The 9,744-nt window shown below is 30.1% G+C and overlaps 1 long non-coding RNA gene across 1 annotated transcript; it reads right to left on the reverse strand.

Moving 5' to 3' along the window:
• Positions 1-8,191: 8,191 nt before the first annotated feature.
• On the reverse strand, positions 8,192-9,355 carry LOC124419539. Its single transcript, XR_006940677.1, has 3 exons — positions 9,057-9,355; positions 8,637-8,960; positions 8,192-8,491 (listed from the first exon to the last, which is right to left on the reverse strand). It is a non-coding gene; the product is annotated as an uncharacterized LOC124419539 (long non-coding RNA).
• Between the last annotated feature and the right edge of the window lie 389 nt (positions 9,356-9,744).

Genomic DNA, 9,744 nt, shown 5'->3' on the forward strand with positions numbered 1-9,744 from the left:
CTATCTATCTATCTATCTATCTATCTATCTATCTATCTATCTATCTATCTATCTATCTATCTATCCATCCATCTATCATTTTACCGTTCTAGCGATTTTCTTTGCCGTATTAAAAAACCTAACAAGATGGCAGCACGATTTACTGTTTATTTACTTCAATTCCCTCATTCCATCGACATTCTCTGCACAATGAGTGTCTGCAAACAGAGAGAAAATTCCATTGAATTCAGTTGAGAAACGACTTTTGTGCTAGTACAACGCGCAAACGGATAAAAAGTGTTAATAAATTGCAGAATATAAAAAAAAGTTTTGTGTTTTTAATTCTTTCTCTGCTAGTAAATAAAAAAAGGTGAAAAAGAAAACCATTTATAAGAAATTCCAAAAGAGTTATGAATTTAAAATAATAGTTAAATTAAAGAAATAAAAAGTGCAATCGTAATAAATAAGAAGAATAGTGGGAATTAATAAATTAAGTGAAGGAATTTTTTCATATCACAAAAAAAAGTTGCGTCAACGTCAGTCTGACAAACAACGGCTGCGCAGGCGAAATTATTAAACTCCAGCAAAAACAACAACAGCTACACAAACGACGAAAAAATATGAAAAAGGTATTTGGCAAAGTTGAAATTTAATAAAACGAAAAGCTTAAGTTCGTTTGAGTTTAGCTAGTTAGTGGAGTGCAGTGAGTGCGTGTGTTAGAAAGAGAAAGATGACAAGTGTTTTGTGCTTAAAGATGCTTACGGAAAAGAGAGAGAATAAGATGAAGAAATAATTAAACAAAAAAAATTAAAGAGTTAACGACGCAACTTGTTTGAAAAATACACAAACAACAACAGCAAGAAAAATAAAAAAACAATTGAAGAAAATTTTGCAAATATCCAGAAAAAATAAGAAAATTTTTGTGAAATTAAAAGAATAGAAAGAAGTTAATAAAGAAAAATCTAAATAAAACAAAAGTCAAATAATAGAAGAATTAAAAAAAAACTAAATTTATTAAAAGTTCAAAGTGTTAAAGTGTGAGTGTTAAATAAAATAAAATAATTGCAATAAAAGTAGAGAATAATAAAACAAAAAAGAATAATAATAAAAAATTTACTGTTTTTTTGTTTTTTTAGGGAGTGTGTGAGTGTGTTTGAAAAAAGTGTCTACAAAAACAACTATTTTTTAATAATAATTTTTATTATTTTGTTGCTGTATTGTTTAAAACAAAGTCTCCATATTACAAAAACAATAAAAGGTACCTATTTATTCAATTTTTTTATATTGTTTTTATTAAATTTTTATGGTATTTGTTGTTTTGCTGGTTTTATTAAATTTATAAAATAATTCAGGTAAAATTTTTTGTTGTTGTTTTTATACCCTACACCACTATAGTGGGGAGGGTATTATACGTTTGTGACTATAGTCTGGACTATAGAATAGTCTATAGTCTGGACTATAGAATAGTCTATAGTCTGGACTATAGAATAGTCTACAGTCTGGACTATAGAATAGTCTATAGTCTGGACTATAGAATAGTCTATAGTCTGGACTATAGAATAGTCTATAGTCTGGACTATAGAATAGTCTATAGTCTAGACTATAAAATAGTCTATAGTCTGGACTATAGAATAGTCTATAGTCTGGACTATAGAATAGTCTATAGTCTGGACTATAGAATAGTCTATAGTGCTGATGTTTGTAACATACAAAAACATTGGTACAATACCCACCTTAAAGTATACCGATCGATTCAGAATCATTTTTTTAAGTCGATTAAGACATGTCTGTCCCTCCGTCTGTCCGGCAGGCTGGCTGGCTGTCCATGTAAACCTTGTGCGCAAGGTGCAGGCCGCAATTTTCAAGATAATTTGATGAAATTTGGATCAAGCATGTTTTTTGGCCTATTGAAAATAGTTGAAATCGGTCCATTATTTCACCTAGCCCCCATACAACCGTACCTCCCAATTTGATTTTTTACGCCATAATTACGTCAAATATTCTATTATCTCTCTAAAAATTGGTACAAATAAGTTTTATATAAGTATAAATGACACTGCAGATTTTCGTAGGGATTGTCCCTTATTTGACCCTAGCCCGCATACAAACACCCCTTCAAGAAATGTCTTAAACGTCTAAAATTGACTTATAACCAGAAATTTTGGTTTTTTTATCAATAAATTGCTTAAATATTTTGGAATAATATTCAAAATAAAAATTTCTCTATAAAAAGTAAAAATTTTAAAAATATACTCATGGTGTAGGGAATTATATGGTCGGCCATGCCCGACTATACTTTCCTACTTGTTTTTAATTAAAAAGGTGAAAATGTTTATAAGTAATGTTGGTACCTCTCTGTTGATCAGTTATAGCAAAACTATTGTAATATGTCAGATGTTATCGAAAAATTAATATCTTTTGGATAAAACAAGTATAAATGGATAATCAGGCATAGCCGATCATATGATACCCTACACCAGTCAGTATGTTAAAAATGGGGATAATTAAAAAAATAAAGTATTTGATTTTTTAAATTCATTCCGTAATCTTTTTACTTATTTTTGGCAAAAAAAAAAATAGATTTTTACAAGAGAGCTCCAATGTCTCGAAGAAGGAATTAGATATAATAGAGTTTATGTTCGATTTCAAACTAGATAAAGATGACATCGAATGTTCAAGGATTAAAGATTTCTTTGTGCTTTTAAAAAGTTACAAATATGAATAAGAAATGTGGTTTTAAAAACTTTAGTAATCGATATGTCAAAAACCTGATGAAATTGTCAAGTGGTGTTCAAGACAGATTAGTATCAAGGCTTTATTTCTCGTTTTGAATATTCTGTGTAAAGATTGATCTGTAAAGATCGGCTTTGAATAATTTTCTGCAGGTCGAAATTTAGTACATGATTTGCTTTTGTCCCTGGGACGAATCTTATTGAAATGGTTAAGATCGGTAAATTATTTCACCTAGCCCTCATATAACTGAACCCCCGGATAGGACTTTTAAACTTTGTAATCAAACTACACGTCGCAAATTTGGAAATAATTCAATGAAATTTGGCGCATGATCTTCTATAATACCGTAAACGAAGCTTATTGAAAATGTTAAACATCGGTCCAATTTTGGTGATATTTCCATTAATTATAAATTCTTAATTTCAGAAAATTTAAAGCTTAAGATCTTATAGAGATCTCTTTTTTATGTTTCCTTTTTTAAGTTTTATTATTTGGTTTACTTGAAAAGAAATCAAATCTTATTTTAACCAAAAGAAATTATCAATGAAATTTAAGACATATTGATTTTTATAACAAAACATCTATTGTTCCATTTAAGGACACTAATCTCCGAAAAGTACTTAATACAAAATATATAAAATTTGTCGTAAAAGAAAACTGACTTTTTACCTAAAAAATAAACTATTGCACAATACTTTTAAATAAATACAAAAAAAAAGAAACAAAAAGATTATTAGGTATTTAATGTTGAGTCAATGAATGGAATGTCCGGCTTTTAAAAACCAATACGAAAAAGTAGTAACCCTTATTTTTTACAATTGGCGTGTAGTTTAATGATAATATCTACACTTAAGACTAATAAAACGGATGGAATGAGGGAGTCTATCTATAGACAGGGTAGAAAACCCTGAACTAGATTGGATGTAAAAGATCGATTTATGATCATTATAAGTTTCATTGATCACATGAGAATTTATATGATCATATTTTTAAAATATTTATCATTTGATTGACAATCACAGATTTATAAAGACTTTAAAATACGAAATTTCTGGAAAATTATATTAAAAAAACATTTCCCTAAGTAATGTCCGAAAAAGACCTCATTTCATGATTTACAAAGATCAGTAGAGATGATTTATATCTCTTTAAAAATCAAGATCGATAACTTCTAAAGCATGTTATATCTATACAATCGAGAACAAAAGAGAATTAAAACTAATTATACATTTAATTTTGGGACCAAGGATCGAGAGCTGATTATAATAAAACCCTCTTTAGAATGTCTACAATAAAAATCTTAAGGAATTTTCAAAGATCATTGGAGATCCTTATATATCTCTTCAAAGGTTACGGTCTAAAACTTTGAAAAGAAACAGGAACCAAAACTAAGTATATATAAAATTTTGGGAACGAAATCCTTAAGGATATCCCCACAAAAAAAATCATAAAAAATTATGAAATTTCAAAGATCAGTAAAGATCCTTTCAAACATCGCGATCTAACAGTTCTAAAACATGTTAAATCTACACAAAATCAGTAGAGATCCTTCTAAACTTTGAGAACAAATGGGAACTAAAACTAACTACACATTTTGGGCCGAGGATCGTTGGGTGATTATAATGAACCCTTTTTCAGGATGTCTCCACAAAAAAATCATAAAAAATTTGCAAATTTCAAAGATTAGACGAGATCCTTTCAAAGATCACGATCTAACACTTCCAAAACATGTCAAATCTTCACCAAATCAGTATAGATCCCTATATATCTCTTCAAAGATTACGATCTAAAATTTTGAGAATATACTGGAACCATAACTAAGTATACATTAAATTTTTGAACTGAGGATCATTGGATGATTATAATGAACCCTTCTTAAAAATCCCTCCACAAAAAATCATAAAAAATAGGAAATTTCAGAGATCAGACGAGATCCTTTTAAAGATCACGATCTTACACTTCTAAAATATGTTAAATCTGCACAAAATCAGTAGAGATCCTTCAAAAACCCTCAAATGTTACCATCTAAAACTTTGACAACAAACAGGAATCAAAATTAACTACACATTTTGGAACGAGGATCATTGGGTGATTATAATAAAACATCTTCAGGATGTCTCCACAAAAATTCATAAATAATTTGAATATTTCAAAAATCACATAAGATCCCTTTAAAGATCACGATCTAAAACTTATAAAACATGTTAAATCTACACAAAATTAGTAGAGATCATTATATATCTCTTCAAAGGATACGATCTTGAGAATAAACAGGAACCAAAACAAAGTATACATTCAATTTTTGGACCGAGGATCGTTGGGTGGTTATAAAGAATAAATTTTGCAAATTTCAAAGATTAGACGAGATCCTTTCAAAGATCACGATCTAACACTTCTAAAATATGTTAAATCTACACAATGGAGAACAAACAGGTAGCAAACCTAGATATACCTTTAAAGTTGGATCGGAGGATCGATGACTGAATATAATAAAAACCTCTTTAGGATATCTCCAATAGAATTCTTTGGTTAATAAGGAAATTTCAACCAAACCAAGAATATTGTTAAAACAGGCATTAGTGTAAACAAATCGTTCTCCCCCATATGCCGCAATGTTGTTATGTCTGTCTCCTTAACCTGTAGTTTTTATTTGTGGTTGCACATGACAGTGTGTGTGTGTGTGTGTGTGTGAGTATAGAACTGTGTATCTGAGTAAACATTTAATTCTAAAGGTAAAAAATACGTTAAAATTTTTTTTTAATTCAAAACGGCGGGATGTGGTTTTGAAAAAAAGGAACAAATATTAAGCCTGAATTGAAACAATAAAAAATAACAACAAAAAAGGGTGCGTCCATGAATGTGTAAGTAAGTTAAGTCTTTGTAAAAAACGATTTTTATTTATTTTTATATTTTAGTGTTATTTTTCTTATAATTTTTACTTTTTTTTTTGAACAAGTAGTGGTGTAGTTTTTTTCTATTATTACCTTTATAACAATAATAAAAATTTTATGCATACTTGCTCACCTTCATTTCTTATCTTGAAAATTCTATTTGAATTTGTTATTATTATTGTTGTTGTAGTGTTGTATATACATATATTTTAAAAGCGCGCATTAGAAGAAAGAGTACTGAATGTTGAGCAAAACCAAAATTGTAGAAAAAAACTCTACTCACACCAATATATAAACGATTGACTCTTCTTAGAATATTCACAGTATTGTAAAGATTTTGTTGTATTTACCTGATTTCAATTTCCAATTTGATGTTATTGTATCTGTATTTGTATTTTTTTTCGTAAACTTCCAGTGTGTTATTGTATGAATAATAAAATAGTATGATAGCTGATCTCTCTTGGAAGATCGGAATGTTACAGTGTGTGGTAAATAAATAGTTGAAAGGTTTTAAAGAAGATATTTTGAATAATAGTGAGCTATTGTTTCAAGATCATTAGGAAAATCTTCATATTGAAGATCTTTTTGTTTATCTCAAATTTTACTGATCTTACTTACAAGATCGTAATGTTCATATGTAATTGAAACAATTTTGCTTCTGTTGTCTTTAATTGAATAATCTAAATAAAAACCATATTCGTATTGCGATCTTTGGAGAGGAGAGATCAGTATCATTTCAACATTAAACAAATAAGAAATTATAGTGGGACAAGGCCGAAAATATAATGCCCTACACCTGTTACAAAATAAAATTGTGGATATTTAAGTCAAATAATGCCCTATAATTATAAAATTCATGAGGGTCATCAAGGCTAGAATAGAACTTGGTTTTGCAGCTTTTTCTCAACATACGAGTATATTAAACATAATTATGTACTTAAAAGCCTATTTGGCGGGTTCAGGTGCATGGGGTCTAGGTGAAATAATAGACCGATGTTAACTATTTTCAATAGACTTCGTCTACGGTACTATAAAAGATCGTGTGCCAAATTTCATTGCATTATCTTCAAAGTTGCGACCTGTAATCAGAGATACACAGCCGATGTAATATGATCGGCGGCGGCGCAATCATTTTACGTCAGCGGCGGTGGCGGCGGCTTATTATAGAAAATATCGGCGACGGCTAAATTGTCTTCTCAATTTAAATTTTTCTTCAGAAAACGACCTTATAAGCGTTTATTATATTGAAAACTATTTGTATAATAGTCTGTTATTTTATTTTGCGAAATACATGTGTGATTCCAATCTTTATCAGCGGCTACGTTTAAGCCGGCTAAGCTTTTGAGCCGAAAGAAGACGGCGGCGGCGCGGCTTGAAAAATATTACCAGTCGCCACCGATTTGAGCCGTTTCGGGTTGTATATCTGCCTGTAATATCATTACAAGACGGACCAACAAAGCTAAATCGAATCAGAAAGTAATTCTATACTAGTTGCTTATAGGACCTCTAAAATGATGTAGGGTATGCAAATCTGAGATATATTTAAAGAGTATCGCAGATTCCTTGAAGATATGTATTTCCAGAATACTTGGTCAGAAGTCAATTGATATATGTATCAATTGGCTTCTGACCTATCAGTTATGTATCCTGCCAATCTACAAGAGTATCCAAGGTCTCTGTGTCATGTCTCTTAGTACTGATCGATCATATGAGCCATTATTACTGATCGATCATAAAATGATCGATAACTTCTAAAGCATATTAAATCTATACAATAGAGAACCAAAGGGAATTAAAACTAATTATACATTAAATTTTGGATCAAATCTTAAACCAGATCATCAACTTGATCTGGTTTAAGATTTGAAGATTACTCTTGATCGCGTCTAGATACTTTAGTGCCTCTTCAAAAGCTAATTGATCCATCGATCATTTGATCTTGTTTTATGTTTGGAGATTGATGTTGATCGCTTCTATGAGCTAAACTCACAAAATAGTTATACACTTTAAGAACCTAGGTCTAAATAGATCTTTTATAGTTTTGTAAATTGTAGATCAATCAATTTATTTCATTTTAATGTTTCTAGATTGCTGTTGATCGTGCCTAGGAGATAAATTGATTTTTCAAAAGCAAATTGATTAATCGATTTGTTATATAAGTTTTATATTTGAAGATTGATGTTGATCGCTTCTATGAGCTGATCTTTTATGTCATAAGTCAATAGTTTTACATTTAAAGAACTTACAGTGGGTAGAACGACGAAAATCCTATAGGGTGACCCTGATGAGAGCAAAAGGAAAAATCTCCTCAAAATGAGCAAGTCTGAAGTTAGTATGATAGTACCTATTCTGAGTCGACACACAGGATTACGAGCACATTTATGAAAAATTGGACGTGCGGACCCAGAGCATGCGGAGGGAAAAAAAACCGAACAATTTCTCTAACATTTTCAAACCTTTGTCAAAAATTAGAACGAAACACTTCGAAATTGGATATTTCAAGAAAGAAAAATGAAGTTCAAATACCCAGAAGATATCGTAAAGTCTGATTTTAATAAAACTTCTATAGTGAAAAGAGAAAATATCGCTAGATTTGAGTTTTGTATTTGGATCCCAATAAAGATATTATCTTGCATCAATACCTACTACTAGATTTCTATAACAAATAACATTATTTGTAGCATTAGTAGCAACAATCCGATCATGATAATCCATAATGCATACATAGCAATTGCGCTTACTGGTATTTGTTTAAACTGCTATATTCTTGGCCTCTCCTGTAGTATTATCAAGATTTGTTATTTTTATCCGCCTCATAACTTTTTAACTTCACATTTGTATACATGACTTTGGTAAGAAAAAGGAGTTTTAACGTATTTTTTATTGAGCTATGCCAAAACAAAAAACGGAAAGAAAACATAACAATAAACAAAAAGAAAAAAAAACGAAAAAGAAAAAACATAAAGAAAAGAAAGAAATTGTAGGAAATTTTCTATTACTTGTTAAATATATAGTGAGACACCGTTCACTTACAATGTTGTAGTTGTTTGTCAGGTCTTTCTTTCGTTCTTAATACAATGATGTTGGTTCTGTTTGGCTGACTGGCTTGGCCGTTGGTTTCTAGTCGTGCGCGATCTTAAAGAGTGTGTCATAATATCAAAACATGCGCTACCACCTTTCCTTTCAGGTTTCAAAATTGTTGTTTTTTTGTTGCTGCTGCGCTGCTGCTTTATGTTGCTGGTTCTTGTTACGATTGCTTAATCATGTAATGTTTCTTGTTGTTGCTGCTGCTAGTGTTGTGGTTGTTACTTGCCAAAGCTTTTTTGCCGCTACTTTATGTTGTTCTTTTTTTATTTTCTGAAAAATTTTTGTATTTCAAGTTTTTATGTTTTTTGTTTTATTTTGGTTTTGTTTTTGTTGTTTTTTTTTACTATTTCTTGTTGTAATGCATACCTGTGTGTATTTTGCCTGTTCTTGCTTCTGTTACTATTGCGAACAACATTCTTCTTCTTTTTCTTCTGTTCAGTTACCACCGGTCATTGTACTTCATTCTTAATTTCCGAATATTTCTTGTGCTGAACAACTAAACACAACAAACTAAATTTTGTTGCTACTTTTGTTGGAGTTTAATGGCTTCCACTCAAAACAGTCAGTGGTGGCTTTTTGCAAAAAAAAAAAAAAAATACAAAAAAAACCTTTTTGACTTTTACATTTTTGTTTGCTTCGCCTGACTTGTTTTAGTTTTATTTCAAAATTATTTTAAGTTCAACTTGTTTGTTTGTTGTTTTTATTTGGACTTTGAGTCTGATGACTCAAATTAAAAATATGTTTTTTTTTCAGCTGAATTGTGAAAATTATTTATTGTTTTTGTGAAAAAAACGCACAAAATTATTCAAAAAGTAAAATTTTCTAGAGCATATTCAAGGTGAGACAAAAAAGCACTGGCATAGTTTAAATTAAAGTTTTTGGTAGATCACACCAATTAATTATTCAAACTCAGAACTAAATTAGAACTCAATAAAAACTGAACTAATGTTGAACTAGAACTGAACTAGAACTGAACTAGAACTGAACTAGAACTGAACTAGAACTGAACTAGAACTGAACTAGAACTGAACTAGAACTGAACTAGAACTGAACT

Source organism: Lucilia cuprina, chromosome 4 (assembly GCF_022045245.1).
Source record: "Lucilia cuprina isolate Lc7/37 chromosome 4, ASM2204524v1, whole genome shotgun sequence".
In the NCBI taxonomy this organism is placed as follows: domain Eukaryota; kingdom Metazoa; phylum Arthropoda; class Insecta; order Diptera; family Calliphoridae; genus Lucilia; species Lucilia cuprina.